At 35.4% G+C, this 21,520-nt stretch overlaps 1 protein-coding gene across 6 annotated transcripts in view; it reads left to right on the forward strand.

The window, feature by feature from the left end:
• dpr20 (defective proboscis extension response 20) overlaps nt 1-21,520 on the forward strand; it is a 524,337-nt gene that overhangs the window by 63,986 nt on the left and 438,831 nt on the right. The window contains exon 1 of one of the 6 annotated variants that reach the window (XM_087348574.1): nt 6,907-7,074. The exons of the other annotated variants lie outside the window; for them this stretch is intronic. The gene's annotated coding sequence lies outside the window, so the exon portion shown is untranslated. Of the gene's footprint in view, nt 1-6,906; nt 7,075-21,520 lie in introns of those variants that run through there. 6 annotated transcript variants of the gene reach the window in all.

Raw genomic sequence — 21,520 nt, forward strand, 5'->3', positions numbered from 1 at the left:
GCAAGCGAGTTTTCCCTAAGATTCTGACGGAGAGAAATCCATTTGATTCTCAAGTCACAATGTTATTAGTACAAGCTATTTTACAATTTAGCTGAATGAATTTTGCTATCAATATTATAAACTTCAAAGCGGTCTGCGTTGCGGGGGTGATGTTTCGGAAGATTTCAAGATAGGGTTTCAACGTTTTAAAAACCACGATAAAAACAAAATAATGTGTGGGTTAGTCGAACAGGAGACGGCATACCCAAGTTAAACTACGTCTTTGTCAAGAGGGTTAATGAGGACAGACCGTCGCGGTAGAATGGTTAGCATTCCTGCTCTGTATTCGGGAGGTCACAGATTTTAATCTCGACCCAGAGGCCAGTTATACACGCTAAGACTTTCCACAGTCATCCCCAGTCTCTAAAAAAATACTGGGAAAATTTAAATTCGGCCACAGAACACTTCCAACATAGCCTTTCAAATTAATAAGTCTAATCATTCGTTGCTATATATTCTGAGCTACTGAGAGTTTTAAAATAAACCCAAAATAATGAAGTATATGTAACTAGGGTCTTGTATTTGCGAGTTACCTGTAAATAATAGTAGTACTAGTAGTGGTGGTTGTAGTAATAACAGTAATAGTTGTACTACAACTACTACTACTACTACTGCTACAGTTACTGCTGTTGATGCCGCCAATACGACTTTTGATACCCCACGAAATACAATTAAATCAGGAACTAAGACTATAGTAAATTATATGTTGAGAAGCTACTAGTCACACAGGTAGTCGCATTTCCAGCATTTCATCATCTCCAAGTTTAGTTATTGCGTTTCTCAATGGAGTCACCATCTGTCCCGACTTCAAACTCACATCCTATATCTTTCAAAGTCCATTATATTCTTATCCCAGCCATCTATGGTTAATTCTCTGAAGTATTCTCTTCTCTTTAATATTTCCTATTAAAACTTTGTATTCATTTCTCATGTTTCCCATACATGCTGCATTTCACAGCCTTTAGTTATTTTTCATTTAGTCATTCTAGTAATACTTAATGAAGAATACAAATTATGAAGCTCATACAACTTGAAAATAATTTCTACCAAATCTCCTAAGGAAACTTCAGTTTTCATAAAATCCTAGAATTTCTTGCCTACGTAATCGACTACTATCCTTCACGAAACTGTTTGCTTGTAATCTTTAATCAGTGCTTCAGAGCTCATAAGACATGACTTCTTGTATCATTAGACCCTTTATAATGAGCCTTTCCTTTACAAAAATATATTAAACATAAGTTTACCTCATTCCCCTTAATGAGATAAAAACATGTGTATTCCGTAACACACATTCAGAAGTCATCTTAAACTTCATCCTAACGACCCAGTTACTATTATGTCATGTATTTCACCCTTTGATTTTACATCACACGCTCTTTAAATCGGCGCATTAAAATAATTCATACACACCGAAGCATGCGAGACTTTGAAGTCTGGTGCTTAGACTTCAGCGCGGATGCTTCGTGCATCATGCCACGGTGGATGAACATTGTAGATAAGAGAGGAACAGAAATTTGTGCGATGTGTTACAGAACGGTCCCCTTTATGCAGCTCCACTGCGCGTGACAGAGCATTTGTCATAAAGCGTCTTGGTGTCACGACTTTGCATCTGAATTTCACTGCGCAGGTAAATTCAATTCAGGTCACAAATGAAAATTGTCTGATGGAGCATCCTCATCATACATAACGTATTCATGACTCAACCATGTTTCACATGTAAATAAAAATAAATAATTTCTTACGGTTTTATTGTCAAACTTTTAAATTTAAGTAACACACATTTTAGGTTCCTTTCAGAAATACAAGCTGATAAGAGCTTATTATTTCAGCTCTTCTATCAGTCAATTTAGTCAATTCCTGACGACAGACCGATTTCGATCAAACTCAGTATGATTGGCCCGTACTAAATATTTACACGAAATTTTAATTCGATGTCTATCTTGGTTATTTTAATATATACTTTATTTAAAAGTCTATATTAACATTCACGTAATTTGTATGTTTGAGGTGTTTGACAAATTTAGAATCAAAATCGACTTGCGACACCTTTAATATAGAGTGTCGGTCCATTAACTTTAATTCACACAAAATCTTTGGAGCTAAACAACATATAAAATTACTGTTTAATAATTCATTCCGTACCCCAATGAAGACGCCCCGGGACAGCTCAATCAGTACAGTGACTAGTTGCGGGCTGGTTGACGGTGGTTCGATCCCTGACATTGGGGGGGGGGGGGGGACGCAGAGGATTTTTCTTCCAGCCTCTGAGTCCAGACTGACTCTCGGGCTCACCCAACCTCTTATCGAATGGATACCGGAGTCCTTTCTCGAAGATAAAGCGCGGACGGGGCGTGATGCTGACCACTCACCCTCATCTGGTGCAGAGGTCAAGAAAGAGTAGGAGCTATAACTCCACTCCCCTAAGCGCCTACATGGTGTGTATTACTCTTTTATCCCAATGAAGACACAACAGTTCTTCGTAACTGATATTATTGTATTTAAAAGGTATTAACGAAAATAATCGCTAACTACTCTGGAGTCATGTGAAATAAAAAAAAATAATACATTTTATGAGCAAAATACGATAATACGTACTGTTAGGCCTACTGATTGTTAAAGCATTTGGTGCATACGCCGTAGCGATCGCTTTATTTTAGATTTAAAGGCAGCTTTCTTTAGGTCAGGGCTCTTGTATATTTCTGGATCTAACTCATTTTTCACTTGGAGAAAAATTGTTGGCCTGTGTATTGTGCAGTAAGAAAGATGCAAAGGAAGGAAGCGAAAGTAGTCAAAAGAAGAGCCAACGGACAAGAAATAAGAATATAAGGAAAAGAGAGAAATAAGAAAAGAAGTGTTGAATGTTTTTGAACAACATTCGTGATTCCGGAAACAAAACACGACAGCTCATTCAGTACAGTGCCCTAGTGTATTTGAATTAATAGACCAGACCTGTCACGGAAAACTGAATGGTTTATTAATTCATTATTGCAAGGCAGTTTTTAAGACAGGACCTGACTCTTATCACGGCACTTTCCTTTCATATTTCTGATTATATTTAATCTAACATTCACTTCATACCATAATAAACCAATTTAACTTATTAAACGATTTATCGAATACAATTTAATTGACAACACTCTGTGTTGTGTTGTGCTTCAGACTCTCGGAAACAATCATATTTGCAGAACAGGTTGATAAAAACCTCTGATCTTTACTTGAAAATTCTAAATGAAACTATGTGGGTAAATAAATTATAAATGAACAAGCTAATTTAGGCTGTATATCATTATGTTTAGATTTATCAATTAAATATTTTCAAATTTGCGAATAATTTTTCTGTACCCTAGGAATAACACCAGGCATATTTTCCATCTTTGACACGCTTACATTATTTTAAGCCCACTAATTACTTTTCGACGTTTCAGAGCCTTATAATGTTTGATTTAATCTTAATGTTGCACCAGTACGGAAATAGCAAAGGATATTCGACACAAATTATTCCTAACCCCTAAAATGAAATATAATGAAAATCGTAAGAATAGTTTGGCAAATGGAAACAGATACCTACACACGTGATACGCCCCTGTTATAATTTCATTGATATGTCAATCATGCAACGGTAAACTGTCCTTTAAATTATACAGTAAATCTTTTGAAAAACACACTGAAACTCAGTTCTAAGCGCAGCTGTTATCGAAATGTTTATCAGACACATTCCCGATCCGCTAACAATTATCAACCGTATCTCAAAAGCAACGAATCTGACAACACCATCAGGCTTTCAGATCCTTATTCAATTATTGTTTCGGGTCAGTGGTCCAGTATTTGCTCGAACTGAGCGAATAAATAATTAACCCAACTTTACACACTCCGTTATTCCAAATTGTACACGCGTATTTTCTCTTTAGAAAGCAGAGGATCGATTCCATGGAGACTGGATGTGCTGACTGACTACTTGGTCTCTTGGGCAGAGAACCTGCCTGGGTTAGTCACGATTTCATGCAGCATAGTTCGGTTTGCAATTCTCGCCGTAAGGAAATCTATTGTAGCCGAAGTCTAACTCAAAACTCGATACGTTGTGTTCTGCATAGTTTTCCAAATGATAATTTTAATTTACACAGACTTTTTAGTATTAGGAGTAAATTTTTACTAAAGTAAGTATACCATCCGAAGTTTCACACAGTTTACATTTTGAAGTCATCTTGCTCAACGAGATGAAGATGGCACATCTGAATTGGGAATAGAGCGTTATGTCACTGAAGTGTAACATCCTTGAACTGGCAGATGAATGTGTCATTTTAACAAAACTTGTGAATAATATTTACTCTATTTCTTACGTTCAATCACGGTCATTATTGAAAACAAGTGACAGAGAATACGCAGCCCCTTTGTGCGATTAAGAATTAAATCCAAATGAATACAGAATCATTATATTATATAGAAATTCAAACAAATAATTCAAAAAGAAGAAAGCCAGTTCAACACACGTTGACATAAAATTCATTGCTACTCTGTACAATATTGCGTAGCAGATGACCAAGAATTCTTCCGTATGATGTTCAGACTATATATATAAAAAGTCCACAGAAGTTCGCGCAGTTACAAATAAGCATCTTTTCAACTCTTTGCCATCGTAACTTGGGTTTTACAGTTATTATTTCATAATATACAGGGCTGCCTTGTTCACTGTTCGTCGAATAAAGGATATTTCGGACAGAAATTACGATCGTATGTTTAAAAAGATAATTCAAATCATTCCAATTACGTGTATAAAATGTGTCGAAAGATAATGGTCTGTGATAAGATATCGCAGACGCCTCAAACCTGTTCTACCTACAAGTTGCACTTTTCCTATTTATTTTAAAAATTTGGAAAAAGGACACTGCGATGGAATTCTGTTTCGGTTTGGTATTTCTTGTTCAACCACAAAAATTTGTTCTTCTCGGTTTATCACTGTCTTAGAGTTAGAATAAGCCAAATCTCACAAAGAAATTTTAGTATCACAGGTTAACCCTGTTAATCATAATAGTAAGTTAAAACGTGTAGGCCAAAACAGAAGAACTTTGCAACTGGAAAAATCATTTAGAATTCTATGCATTTAACAGTTCATCTAATACAACACTTGCTGAATTTTCGTAAAATACTTTGAGTTTACTATTTTAATATAAGCAGATTTATTATTTTCAAATCAACTTAAAAGCTCCTTCAGGATATTCATCAACCAATATGGAAGCAATAGCTGAAGATCAGACTACCAGAACTTTTGAGTCTTCTCTTTAATGTGGGTTAATTCAATGTTTTCAAAGCAACTGAAAGTTAGTTATCATAATAAAGAACAGAACATATGTTTGGTGGTTTGTTTCTGCTAGCAGGCATGCAAGTAGCACAAAATTGAAATTGATTTTAATTCTTTTCAACGTTCGGCCAGCCCAGAATCAGGTATAAGATGTGCCGATGCTGACAGGGGCCGAGTTGTTCTAATATTACAATGAGCACATGCAGAACGATTCGAGGCTACACGAGCAGTAACTCCAACTTTAGGAAACCAAAACCACTCTTTACGTCTTCTCCTTGTTTATAAGAATAAGGAAACCAATACTGTCTCTCAGCTACCTCAAATGATGATACTTGAGGTGTACGGTTCATTGTTTTCTCGGGATGCGTGGCTTAAGGTTTCTGACGCTGTAGCCAAAAGTCGACCTTCCACGTTTTTGAATGACAGCAGTGATCTCAGAATTGTCTGGGGTTAATGGAATTTGCGTGGGTGGGCGGTTGTGATGATGTCATCACTAAGAATCTCACTAACCTTCCGAAATCATATTGGTACAAGCTCTTGCGTAAAGTGATAGATGAAACTGCCTGTGAACGGCTCGACAGATGTCTCTTTAAATTCATCAATTTTAAATGAAAACAAAACATGTTAATCAGTTCCTGAGTTGTTCATGCATACGGACAGAGGGTTTTACGGTAAACTTTTATAAGTTGTTCTGTAGTTTACGAAAGCCCCTGAAACAGAAATATATTTCTACGTTTATAAGCGAAGCTAGACTGTTAACAAAAGCTGATGTACTAAATTTGTTGCATTAAAGACCTGTACAACAAACTGTATAATTTATAACTGGAGATAAACTTCATAGATCATGCTGCCTGCAGGCCAAATTTCTTCATTACTGATCATTATGTTTATTGTTTATATCAAAAACGGAGGCGTGTTTTAATTCGGGACCCTTCACGGACTGACGATGTAAAGTTATTTATATCCATAGCCGCAAGTGTTTTAATTACGGTAGCAGATAAATGTGACAGGGCAGTTGAAATTACGGACAATGAGTTGGTATAAAGATATATCTACCACACGCCCTAATTTGTGGATGATTCAGGACTTCGCCCTGTTTTCCCATTATAAGTTTATTCGACTGCTGCACAGGGGTCGGAGATACGTAGGGCGAGATTATAAAATAATACCCTGTTTTAAAATACAGGAATTTTTGTTTGTGTATTTTTCACGGACACACATTTTGAAACAAATAATAAATTTGAGTAATTTTAAAAAGTGCACAAAATTATTATCGTCACCATGCTACTACATGTTAGCCATAGAATTCAGTTTGTATATTAATTTATAAGTGTTTTAATCTAATATGGCTGTTTTGTGGTTGTAGCGCCTGTAGTCTGGTAGAACATTGTCCATGTTAAAGAGGCGCTCGCTGCCTCTGTCAAAAGGGCGAGGAATCGGTTTAAAACATTTGAACCGGTCGGATGTGATAGAACGTGGTCCGTCCAATGGGAAAAATTATTCGGATCGGTTGAGAACAATGGGGCCAATGGGAGTAGGGCCAGAGGGAGGGGGAACACAAGCATAGCTCTGACATGCAAGGGAGAATTACATAACGTAAATCTTTCGACTGCAGTTTGAAGCACATCAGTTGCCAACTAAATAAGTTGAAAACCACGTTTGTTTGTAGTGTTGTGGGGAGATCGTGGATCTGTTAAATCGAGTGATGTAAGAAGAGTACCTAATGTAGCAGCTGGCATGTAAGTACCTGCCACGTACGGTAATATCTGTATCCTAATACCTGTGTGTACATCAGCCTCATGAGACAAAACACGTTCATAGCAGCGACAGTAACAAGCACCTAGCAAACACCCTGAGGCAGATGTGACATCTCATTATTAAGAATTCAAGAAATTCTGCCTGTTCATTTCAATACAATTATACTGAACTCTAAACTGTCATCCGTTCTACACATTTATTCCACTAACAGCGTTATCGTTATATGTCCCAACCAAACCACCGTAATAAGGGATAACCCATAATTTTAAAATTACAAAAGACATTAACAACTTTAAAATAACGAACATAAACAATATTGAAGATTTCTGTCTTCTGGGTTGTTGCACTGTGTAGTCTGGTCGATGTTAACCAACGTTTCAGAGGTCATACTGCCTCCGTCATCAGGGCGATAAGTATGAAGATTTCTGTCTTCCGGGTTGTTGCGCTGTGTAGTCTGGTCGATGTTTACCAACGTTTCAGAGGTAATACTGCCTCCGTCATCAGGGCGATGAGTATGAAGATTTCTGTCTTCTGGGTTGTTGCGCTGTGTAGTCTGGCAGATGTTTACCAACGTTGCAGAGGTCATACTGCCTCCGTCATCATCGTCCTGATGACAGAGGCAATATGACCTCTGAAACGTTGGTTAATATCGACCAGACTACACAGCGCAACAACCCAGTAGACAGAAATCTTCATACTCACCGCTGTGAAAACCTCAAATCATACATACACAATATTAATGCATATTGATGTTGCGTCCCTATACGACTACGTAATTCGTATTAATAGTGATCAGTGGCGGTGTTTTGCTACTTTCGCAGTCAAAGTGCGCCAGGTGTCAGGTAATTACGTCTGTAATCTGTGACACGCTACACATTCACAAATTCTCTGATGTTCTACCGCTGACAATTCATTAATACAAAACCATTCATTACTGTTCGCAGAGGCCATTGAATAAAAACAGGACGTATTCTAGCACTGTGTTTAATAGCAGTATTTCCAATGTATGGTAAATGTTCGGAAGTTTAACAGCATTCGTATGTACCATATGTATGGCCTACATCGAATGACCTCAGAGGTAAATAGCTGAGATAGTGCAAACGAAAAAAAAAGTGACTGAAATATTTTTGGTGTCCTGTCTCCAGTTATTCCATCATCCGCCCGCATTTCTTAAGATGGGCGTAAGGCAGCTACGTCAAACAAATGCGATATCGAATAGAGATTGAAAAGTTTGTCGGCGAGTCACAAATTTTGGTTATCCCGGGCAGTTTTCATATCTAAAACTTTTTACTTTGGAAAATGCTGAAAGAACGCGTATACAGAGATTCATTACCCCGAAATGCGTTTCAGGTGAATGGGAACATCAAACATGTTATTGCAAGAATTTATAAACACGCATTGGATGCATTCATAGAAAATGCAGCAGTAAGACTTGACAGATGCTGGAACGAAATGGAGGACACTTACAAAACGCAATATATCCTCATGTTCAATAATCTGTGTGTACACTAGAATATTTCGAACAAATACTTCCATTAATGAATTTCGGGTACTTTACTTTGCGCAACTCTGTATTTTCTGCGATACCCTGGTTCGAATTCGCAAATACGTGACGATATTTAAGTATGATAATATACTTCGACCGTTACACTCAGATTATAAGACAGTAAATGTCAAAGAAAATGTCTCGGACTCACTTAACATGATTGCTTGAATATGTAAATAGACTTTCGTGCAACAGCCGCGTCGAATGTTTGGTTTCAACCACTGTTTCGGTAAACATTGCAGTTGCCAATTTCAAGGTCTTTAATACCAAATATTCACACCAGGAATCATAATTTAAACATTTACAAACAAGTTCTTTCTAATAAATTGTATTAGTTGAGTGATTTATAGACTTGAAAAATTAAACATTCACGACTATTCTTAAAAATAAACATATGTAAGATCTTAGGTTTTCACGGCGGTGAATCTGAAGATGGCTGTTTTCTGGGTTTTACGCCATGTAGTCTGGTAAAAGTTTACTGACGTTTCAGAGGTCTTTGCTGCCGCCATTACTCATCACCCTGATGATGGACCTCTGAAATGTCGGTAAACTTCTATCAGACTACACGGCGCATAACATAGAGGACATCCATCAGCAAACATATACAGGCTGGATGGGAAGTAAGTAGGCATTAAATAATCGCTATACATTGGAAATATAGAGGTTATAACCATTTCTCAATACCTACTTACTTCCCACCCACCCTGTAGTTTGTCTATGGTCTACAAATTTTCTGTAGTTTTCTTTTATCTCTGCTCCTACACAATTTTGTGAATTATCGAATATCAGAATGCTAGTTTTCTGAATCAGATATCTTAATTCTTTCTGAAAAAATATTGACAAACATTTAAAAATTTTAAAAAAAATGTCTTGCAACACAACATTTCTTCCATTGAGTATTAGTGATTTTTCACAAAATTCTATGATAATAAATTTGAATACCCTTTTTCCAGTCATAGTAAAGAGAGAAGTTGTGGATTTCAGAAAGAGACTGAAATTCTTTTAAATAAAAATAGCAATTAACGAAAGGGAAATATTTCTTGTTGTAAACAAATTCCTGTATAAAAATGGCCCAAGAACAATTTTGTAACTATAGACAGAAGCCCATTACTCTCAGAATATAAACTGCAATTATACACAAGAAAGAATGCAATTAGTACAGATAACTTAATGGATCAGAATCCTGTTTCAGGTTTTGATTGTCGTTCATGTACTTAAGAAATTCCATAATACCGATTGAGTCGAAAGGTTCATTACCTTATTCAGAAGAGCCCGTCACTGGTCCCTCTTCTGACCAACATATATCCACATCACCCATCTTATTGTCTTAATTACTACTTTAATATTACCCTGAACCTACGTGTAGGTGTTCTAAGTGATCTTTTCATCTCACCTTCTTTTACTCTGTACACACCGCCAATCTAATCCTTTTTGACAAATTGTTCTTAATAATATTTGTACAAGAGAACAGTTAAGGGTGCCTCATTATGCATCTTAATACGACACAAAATCAGAACAGCAATGCGGTTTCAGCTAAAGTTAGACGTCGCAAATATTTATTGCCTTTCAGGGAAAAATAAGAAGAATGAATTTGCAGCCACGTGTAGTGATTCAGAAACATTGTGTCCATTAAGAAAAGTCTTAAAACATTAGTGTAGGCTATTCATTTTATTCTTTTTATTTTATGTGAGTCTCGCAAGAGCTGAGGTTATAGTGTCAGAATCTATCTTTTCTTATTGCACACTTTTAAATCTATAAAACTTGGTCAGGATCTGAAAAAATATTGGAACCATATGCCAGGAAACGCAAGAATTGAGGCGCGATAGATTGGGATGGACACAATGAATCGATGACAGTAGGCACCATTTAAGTACAAAATCAACAAAATTTAACCTTTCCATTCATTATAAAACACAAGTAAGTTTCATGTTCTCCCATGTGAGTAAAACGTCACTGTAGAGTAAAACTGCAAATTACGAAAGGTTAGGTGGACTAGGTTGTCGGTGTGTCGACGCGATCTGCGACCAGATGAACGGACACACGTCATCACTCATAAACACAGAGAGAACTTTGCAGCGCAGCGACATAGGAACGTTCATGGCCAATAAATAAAATAAATAACCCCAATACTACAAAGGGTTTAAAACAAAGTGTAATGCAAACAGTGTCAAACACATTGTATGCATAAAGGCTTCCAAAGGACTACACTTTTTCCATCGCTGTTGACTACGAGACTTTCAACGGAACACTGAAAATGTAATGGATTGTTATATTTTGGTGGTCAACGTATTTGTATTATTCTGACAGATTAAAGAATGAGACTAGCTCATGGTGTGTGCTTGATTTGAATTTGTAAATTTTAGTAATATTTTCAAAGTAACAAATCCAACTATGAGATTTGCATGCTCTTAATAATTTATTTAAAATTCAGGAAGACCATGTTGGCTTTTCAAAGAAATTTCTCTAGGAATTCTAAGCCTCGTAACTGCATAGAAATTTTCTTTATTAATTAAAAGGAAAATCGTTGTATTTAAAAATATTCTCAAATTTTTATCGAAAATAAGATACATAGCTGCCAAATCTTCAAATAATAGAAAGGGCACAGTGATGCTGGTTTATAATAGATATTATGTATTTCGTTCTTACCACTTAACCAGTAAAAACTTTAAATGCACTCTTCTGTAAAGAATTGGCATAAGGGAGGAAATCAAGTTTAACAAGAAAGTAAAATACGTGTGTAAAAACGAAAGTAAAAGTAATCTTTCATTACGAACCAGTGCTATTTTCTTATAATGCATAAATTCCAGAGTCTTTTTTGGGAAGATTTAGGAGTGAATATATGAGAATTATCTTACTAGCAGAAGCCATACATTAAAATGTAAATGAATGATTTCGACAGAAAATATTTCAACACTAGTATTCTGACAGTCAATCATTATTGTGACGAAATAATGTGATTTAGTGCCTTAATACTAGCTCTATTTTTATGTAATAGTGATGAAGTGAAGCTAAGCAAAACATCAGCTTGTCGGTAAATTCTATATGTACCTGAAAAAATTACACTTATTCCGTAATTACTCTAATAAAATGTTCTGAATACTAAGTGGACACAATTTGGAGAGCTTCTAAGATGCTATTATACGTAAGTAACATTATTGGTGAAATTTTTATAAGTTATTATGTAGGCCTATAACATGAAACCTACAAAGATTTAGCAGCAACATTATGGATACTCTATGTCAAAATGCTATTAGCTTACTAGATACTGTACACATTTCTTTTGTTTCAACTTTCGGATGGAAATAATGAGGGCTCATACTTCAAGTTTCTTTGAAGTAAAACTATAAAAATGTTTATGACTTGTTAAAACGGGTTTTGTCAGTATACCAGGACATTTCAGAAAGCAATTTCTGCATAATTATATAAAATATTCTCATAATAGCCTTCAGAATCTGAGACTAACCACAAGTCGACTGAGTTAAGAACACTATTTTTCTTAAGAAATTATAATCTAACATAAGCCGTAAATTTTAAAAAGATATTAGCCTCATACCGAGCATTATAATCGGTAACATTTACTAAATATTTATGCGGTGATCAAAATCAAGGTGACTGGAGTAGATGTAAAGGCTCTTATAAAGATGCTAATGATCCTTTGTGTTCCATAAAGGACGGATATTTCTTAACGACATGAGGGACTATTAGCCTCTCAAACACGACTCCACTCCAAAGAGTAAGTTCGATATTAGTAGGATATGTAGCATGAGAAAGATAGGAAATACGAACAAATTTACGAAATTTTAGCTGGAAAACCCAAAGATAAGAAAGCACTTGGAAGACGTGGACAGAAATGGGGGATGACAATAATAAATAGAATGATAAAAAATCTGATATTAGGGTTTGTATCAGATTTATATTTTGCAGGATTAGGACAAATATCAGAATTTTTGTGAACACGATAATGGACCTTTTGTTCCATAAAATTTGTTGACCATCGATATATCTCTGTTTCATGGAGTCTCGTTATAAATTTCAATATCAATCATCTTTGGACAAAGATCCCCATACAGAACAGTTTTCTATGCCAACTTCTAAATGTAGAGTTATTTATGTTAGCGGCAAAATTAAAATTGAAAGAATAATACAGTTCCCAAATGAGCTGAATGAGCAAACTCAATTATTATGATGGATTACAAGGAAAAATATTTCATTCTAGACGTGTTTTTATTCTCAAGAAATGTTTAAAGAACACCGTAAAACTGACGGTTTGGCATTTATTATTTTCCTCACATGATTCTTACTTTGGGTTTCATTTTTCTACCAAGAACAAACTGAAAGAATCAGTGCTGCCTTAATCTTTCAGTGAGAAAGCGTAGTTATTAAAAATGACCACACTTCCTAAAGAAAATCAAGACATTCTGACTACAGACATTAAATATGTGGCTCCGAGTGTAACCCCAGTGAAAAGAGCACAGGCTTCCTGGCTGCATACCAAGAGAACGCGATCAATAGTTTCTGCCGACTATGTATTTCATCTTTGTTTTCTTCCTTTTGTTTTGGTTTGATGTTAAAATGCTTTTTACCCCAAGTCGAAATATACATGAGAGTTACGACCTGTATTCGAAACCAAAGTAAATTCTGTTCAAGCTTAAATTTATTTGTCGAATTTCCCTGCAGTAGAACTGCAGGCACTCTGATAGTAAAGATATATTACTTACCTTAATTAGTAGTAATACATACCTCTCACTTGAAGGTATTGACATAAATTACAAGTGTTTATAAGTAAAGTACTCAGCGTTTGGAATGTGATTTTATCCTACGCACGTCATAGTACGTAGGCAATTTCATATGAAAGGACTTCGTGATATATAAATATATATATATATATATATTTAGGGAAATAATTTGTAGAATGCTTGACGTGGCAAAGAAGACGATAAATGTAGGCAGAATTTTGGTGCGGGATACTTTAGTTATCGGTCCCTTGACAAACTCAGAACGAAGTTGGAGTCTAGCATTTACACGGATGTATGATCTGAAACTATCACGACGATTAAATATAATGGATTCTTCTCAGGCTGCCAGCCGTCACAGGTAGTTTAATAGAGTAAACACCAATGTTTCGAGAGCTCTTAGCAGAATAACAATTAATTATACATTTAGATGGACTTTGTATGAAGAGGTTGTGAATACGGAAATAAATAGAACTGGATCAGGATTGCTCTTAATAGGGAGCTTTGATGTTACTGTAGGAGAACCTTTGGGTTCTACAACAGTACCGCTTTGTTAGCTAAATGTTACTAATTCAACATCTGATTAAAGCCACATCAATTACAAATGATCACAGTGCTCATTATATACGAGGCGATATACCGTGTATGTACGCGATGTATAAATTTCATGTATATATAAGCACGCATACGTGCGTTCATAAGTTCTTGTGTTGTTATGTATATATGATGTATGCAGCAATGTATCCTTTTCCTGCTGACTTACACAATTTCGTAGTGCCCTAGTATACTACTACGGCCAAGGTTAGAGACTTTAATCTACCTCTGCAAGTGAAACAAAACCTTTGAGATCATACACGCTTACCGTAGGCTTCAGTGAAATGCAAGGGTGTCTTCATGATAAAATGTTACATTTTACTGTATGAGCAAGAGAATATTTACGTTGCACGAATATTATAAAACGTTTTAACAAAGACGACGAGCCGGATCGCGTTTTATAAAAGTATAAATACTTAGTCGTATGCACATGCCTACATTAAACACATCTATTTTTACATGTCCCACAGTGACAACTATCTCTGTGGTCAGGCCGATACATATACGATAAAGGTATATTATTTATGCCCTGTTGACATTCCAAACTTTATGGAACAGAAATACGTCTATTATGTATGCCCAACTATGACAATGATCTTTAGGAAAAGACTACATAAAATTCTTCTATTTTTATATCAATAAATATTAAGTTATGTGAAATGCCATTATTTTAAAGTCCTGTGTCCTACAGTGGTTATAATGTTCATGGTCACGCCAGTATCTGTATGAAGTCGTCTACGCTTATATTTCCTGCCGTAATTAAAATGAGAAAGGAAGATCATAATTAGGAAACCGAACATCAGATCAGGAAATCAGTCAACCGAGCTTCTATGTACCCTCTAAACGGCTACCCCATTTGCGGTTTCTGGAAACTGGAAGTGTAAGGTTCCGGATTCGATCCCAACCATTGTAACTAACAAAACTAGGAAAAGTAGACGGGAATATAGCCAACTCCCGAAACGTCGTATACCAGAAACATACCTCAGATCATGTTTAATGTCCAACATGGTTTTTCTGTAATAAGAATCTATGTGGATGAACCAATATATATAAAAAATGCATAAATTTTTGTATATCCTTCTATGACAATGATCTTTACTGAGAGGCCGACATATAACAACATGAAATACTTGTATTTTACGTCCTATACTTAGCCATTCTTTATGTATGTGACAGACATCAGGTGAAAGCAGACTTGTTGCAGCTGGTTCCTGTCTTCGTAGTGCCATCGCAGTTATATCAGTAACACCTGTTACTTCACTTTATCTGATATACTACGCTGTGGCATCTTTGGATATTGTAGTATCCTTCTCCGTCTAGAAACTAATCCCAAATGACAAGCTTTAAATAACGTGGAACCTGAGAATGTATAAAAATTTGATACGCAATAGAGTGCGATCTTCAACACAAAGTAATTTGAAGCAGAAAGATTATGTGACGAGTATCGACAGAATACACACTAAGAATGGTACTACACAAAGCGTAGGCCGATATAAAAATGTATTGTAGATGAGTTTCGGATTAATGCTTCTTTCAGCTACTTACGTCTTTAGTGGATCAGTAATTTACCGAATTTTAATAGTAGAACTTACTATATTTCAGTGTCAAGCGCATCGTTATGCAATAACTAATCAACTAAACAATTCAAATACAAGCGTTACAGTGCTGGTATTGAAAATTAAGCTGTTGGTTTAGCTGTTTAAAAATTCTCCTAGCGATACGAAAACAAATGTGCAATACCCTCGACATGAAAGCCAAACACAGAATATCACCCCCATTCACTTCATAATGTGATAACCTATTTTTCTAAAATGGCTATCAAAATAAAAAAATATACAGAAGCGGTGAGTTAAATATATTTAAAACAAAAATCTTGATAATGTAATAAACTATGATTTAGTTTGGTTCACATAATCATATCTCACTTCCGTTTATAAGAAGCAGTAAATAAATAATCAGCTTTTTGTTATATCCCTGTCATAAAAAGTCATGAATGTTCACTATCTTCAGCCAGACAATTCTAATGTACGTATAAGGTAATAATTCATTTTTTTAAATATTATTCTCCAGTCTGTATCTTTGCATCGAAACTTCCTTCGTGTCACGTTTTCCGACCGAAGCATAGTGTTCATTTATCATCTCGTACCGATATCATCTTCTTTGATTTAATAACTCATCTCCTTATGATCCTTTTTAATATACTGTCAACTCCATTTCTTTCCCACGCAATTTCTTCCATAAAGTCTTATTATCAAAAGCGTTTCATTTGTTTATAATATCCAGCACAGGCAAAATACAGATCCGTACCAACTTTATTGATTTAGTCACCCTTACAATAGCCTAGGTGGTGTCTGTGGCCGCGAATATACTAAGCAAACAGCCACAGACAGACGACAATGTGTGGCTAACCACTTTGGAGATGGGGGTTAGAGCTTAAAACACCTCGCCAGATAACTATCAAATAACAAACAAACGAACCGCATGTAATGATATAGTGGTTATTTCCACTCCCTTGTATTTCCAAGTTTATCATTCCTAGTTTTGTCGCTGACATCCGATATTCTACTCAGACAATTAAATGTGTTTTCTTTAGTTCTTGCAAAGGCAGTCTATTACAATTGACTAAAGTTACCTGTTCTACACAACCCTCTCGATAACAATAATAATAAATATTCTGTTAAGTACCTAGATGGCTTAGAGGACCCGAAGGTTCATCACCGAAATAATCTGCTGCTTCTAACATTTCCCTCTACAAGCTAAGCAGCAGAAACAGCGTTATTAAATAAACGAAGAATAATTGAATAACAAATACACTGATAACTGCATATAGTACTTGGAACGACCTACGGAAACAGAGAGTGTTAATGAGGTCCTGAACTTAGAACGTAAGAATGCAGTACACGGCCACGCAAGAAGAGGGTGAAATCTTAGAGAGAGCAGTAATTCAAATAAAAGAAACCTTGTCACTAAATATATGCTTATGGGTCTCTGAAGTTTTCAGTGCAAGATAGCGATACATTACGATTATTTCATAGTACTTAACTCATATTAAAATACATTACACAAATGAAATCAACTCGTTCCCTACAGAACCGTTGGAAAATTAAAATCAAGATGACCATTAGAATGAATCTAGACGATCAAAAACTTGAGTCGCAACATTATTTGTTGGTATGATGTGAAGGAGCAGAAGATAAGCCGACTTAAGACTTCTCGACATAAAACCACTAGAAATATACCATTCTTTGGTAGTAAAAAGGAAATTTCATTCCACTCTTTCTCCTTTTTATGCAATGCTTTCTTTACTTATTCTACTTCTTCCAGCATTTCATTAATGTTTTTGGTACACATTCTGTCGGGCTCAAATCTTCAAATATACGATTGTAAATTTCTTTTTGAAATCAGTTCCAGGAAATAAAGCAGTACTACAGGGGAAAAAATATATAAATGCAACACAATATTCAAGTTTGTTGTTTTATTGTTAAATTAATATTTTGCTCAAAGGAATGGAAAGTGTTTAAGGTGGAAATGAAAAATTATCATTTAACGGGAACGTATTACGTTTGGAAATTTATTACTTTTTTTACACGCGGCATTGTCTTGTAGTGGGCTTAATGGATTTATCTACTATTGTTATGATGATCACACAAACGCCGATGAACGGTTAGAGCATGTAGCTTGAATGGCGAGTTGTTGTAGCAGAAAACCTGAAAGAAAGATATCTATTGATTTAATTAGGCTATATATTATAATAATAGGATGGATCTTAAAAAGGGAACAGCTGTTACTGGCAAATCTGATATTACCTATGAAGACAGCAGAGAACTGTAGAAAGTCTGCTTTAACCTGATGTCTGTCACTTTGTATATACGAAGGATAGCAAAATATAGAAAATGTATAAATAGAAGCGTTTCATAAGGAGGTGTGATGTACTCGCGTGCCTCAAGATAGGACTTTGCAGTGGGCTACTGCGATCCATGTAATGAACCTTTGAATCCCATTAAATTCACAGAAGTTTTAGGAACTAAGCTACTCTAATCTTTTATATAACTGATCTGCTCCATGGAGTTAACAAGCTCGAATGAGGCAAGAGACGAGATCTGTAGATAGTGAAGATAAATAAATGAACTTGATTTCTCACTGTCACGAATTATTCTAGCATGGTACTGGCAAAAATGAAGTTGAACTCCTGTTCCTACCTCTCAGCCAGTCACCATATTATTTTGGGAACACTGTACATATGTTCTCATCACATTATTCTGAAACAGTGTGATAGTAATCGCACAGATTAATGTCGCCCCAAGCACCTATAATATGTCGGTACATTTGCACAAGACATCAGCATCCCAGAAGAGAGTCGCGAGAACTTAAAATCGCACTTATTGTGTTCTGTTCATATAAGTTTGTTCTATACCATGCCTCCTGGAAAGGTCAAAGGTATAATACTTCTTCCATAAACAGGAAATAATTAAGATCTTCTTCCACAGAAATATGTGCTTCAACGGGCTACTCGAATGTAGGAAGACAGCCCGCTGTTCAGTGGAATGCACTATAAAAGTATAGGGTTACATTCTCGTCATTTGTTTGAATCACAGTTCTATTATGCACTACGAACAAGCATCTCTATCCAGAAATGCATGTATCCGAACCGTGTTAATATAAAAATTTGCACGATATTCCTATTCGCTTTCTGTTAATAGCGTTTTATAAAGTATTTCTGGCTTAAATTTAGTCACTTTTATGTCGTTGCATCAATTTCTATCTGAAAAGCGGAAAACATTTGGTGATAATGTATGTAAAATACAAAACTAAAGTACAGATTTCCTTTTCCTTACTCGCTGAAGTACATTCTTAATGTGACTTCTAAAAGTTTGTAAATATAAAATTTAAATTTATTAACTAATATCACCTGGATTCCATATGAGTCTTTATCTGTCTGAACTTCTAATTATTTTAAATATCATATAATTCGACTTCCCTTTTATTATAATTCATAGAACTAGCAACTTTACTAAATTCCATGACACAAGGTTCTTGCTAAACAATCTGACAGTCGCTGAACTAATCAAAAAATGATCCACTTTTTATGAAAATCTGAAATTTTCTTACCCTCGTTAAATTATTATGCCACTGGAGCTATCTTGATTGAATCCTGTCGATAATTGTTACATAGTGATTTATTAACATTAGCCATCGAAGTTTGCCAGCCAATATTTTTTTTATTCATCTTTCATATCTGCGATGCTAAATTCCCTACAACTTTTCCTTCTTGATTTGAAATTTGATAGTCGTAACAATATTTGGCTACGATTGTAAATTTTGAGGTTCATCATTACACTATTTTCACTAGCCTCTTGTTACTTTAGCCTTAGATTTAAATATTTTCAACTTCCTTTTTAAGACACACTCAATTCGTGTACTTCTTTCAAATCAGAGCCTCTTCTAAAATGCAGGAAGACATGGAGTGCAAGATGTGCGCAGTGAATAGATAAACAGCATCTAAAAAAATACAAGGACTGGAGTTTTGACGATTTCACTTTATTTTGCAGGCAGGCAACAAAAACCGATTGACATTCTCTTTTCATAAAACACAATTCCTGCGCCAGTTTTTCATTCTGTATCTGCTTGACATTAATCACGTTCGCATTGTCCGCAGAAATTCTTCACGTTCAGTTTTCTGAAAGGCAGTCACAATAGCGTTGCTCGATTCTCACGGCAGCAACCAGGCCAACCAGTTTCATCATATCTATTGAGGCCAGTAGCGTGTATCACTCTCTCAGCTGTGACGTAGGCCAGGGAAGTCGCTGTGCCGTCTTATTTCTGATGAAAGTTCAAAACGGACCCTCTAACATTTTGTGCAAAAGTGGCATATCTTCTAGCAACGCGTAAAAATTATCGGAGCAATTGCAAACATCAGTGAAATTTTCTAATACTTAGCCAACATACATTCTGCAATAAAGAAGTAGAGACCAATTTTCACATCTTGTCAGTTTGATCGTGCTTCCATCAAAATTTTAAACCATTAGCTCGTTTATACGAAGCTGTATTTATGCCATGATATTACGTACTATTTTATGTTACACTACCACATATAGTACGTACTTAGAAGTATGAGCGTCACTGCTAACGTAGGACCCTAACATTTTATGTGTTAATATACCGTCGCAACGTATGCCACTTTTGTTTGTAGGAAGACAACCGTAAAATGGCGGCAATGCAAAATCTGTATTTAGCTTTCGGTCTGATGACGGCACGTAAAGAATCATTAGATTTCAGCATGATAATTTTGCACGGAGATAAATCGTAAGCATGAATAATATTCTTCTTGAAAGTCGTATCATATTTTAGCAATCACTAACCTGGCAACGCGAATCTGTGATGTCATATCAGGAAATTTAACCTACTTGGAATATTTCTGAGTGTAAGAGCAACACCTAAATAGGTCATTAAATTTAATGAATATTAATTTATAGTTTTTGCTAGCTTCAGAATATAGAATTAAAATATAAAGGAAATACGTGTCACAAATTCTACCCAGGAACTTGCGTTTTTGTAAATTTCAAAAACAGTATTATATTGTGCATTGTAGGATAACATTTAAAACACGCTGCCGAAACTGATACTTATCGGTGGGTGATTTTAAAGTATTAGTCACTAGGTGTTACTTTGGTCCCTATTTTGATCAACTGACTACAGATATATAATATTTCATATTTTTTGTTTCATACAAGGGCCTGAAATGGTACTGCCTTAAACTCAAACTTAATATAAATTAGAATTATAGGTTCGTATTTATGGTTTATGGCATATAGTGTTTTCATTAAAGTTATATATTCCGTTGAGATATTCCAACTCAAAATTTGTTGATATTTCTTATTACCTTATGCGATACATAACCGCTCATATTATCTTTTAATATTTTATCACTCTATTAATATTTTGTAAAAACATAAACTAAGCTGAGAAATATACAATGTTCTCCAGACTCGATATATTATGATTAAAATATTCTGCTTATAAATATGCTCTTTAACACCCAAATCTACTTAATGGATTCAAATAGGTGTACAATTTCGCGTAGTACCACATACAATCTGTGAAATCCAGCGGATTGCACATTTTCTGATTTGTTACTATTCTGCTGGTATGGAATATTGTTGCGCAATTCATGAAAGAAGCTTTCAGTTTGAATGATACTTTAAGTAAGTTGCTATGAAACCAGAATTTGAAATTTCCAGATTGATGCAACCAACAGTAGCCTAACTCAAAGTATAAATTTGCGTTTGTCTTTGCTGCAGACAGTTCGGTTCGTAAGCCTAGAAACAGTCTGTGCAAGACATGACAAGACGAAACGATACAGGAAGATGAAAGGAAACGTGATGTTAAAATACAGAACATCGTATGGCACATAATCGATACCGAATCAACAGATGACTGTATGATGTGTCCTTTATTGCACTGGTAATTTGGGAGAAATTAAGGCACAAAAATTCTTTTTGTGGGAAAATGTAAGAAGCTGACAGTTTTATAACGTAAATATTTTCAATTTAAATG

The sequence above is a fragment of the Zootermopsis nevadensis genome, unplaced genomic scaffold, assembly GCF_977971745.1.
Source record: "Zootermopsis nevadensis isolate Lab colony 2312 unplaced genomic scaffold, Znev_1.0 Znev_ptg000013l, whole genome shotgun sequence".
Classification (NCBI taxonomy): domain Eukaryota; kingdom Metazoa; phylum Arthropoda; class Insecta; order Blattodea; family Termopsidae; genus Zootermopsis; species Zootermopsis nevadensis.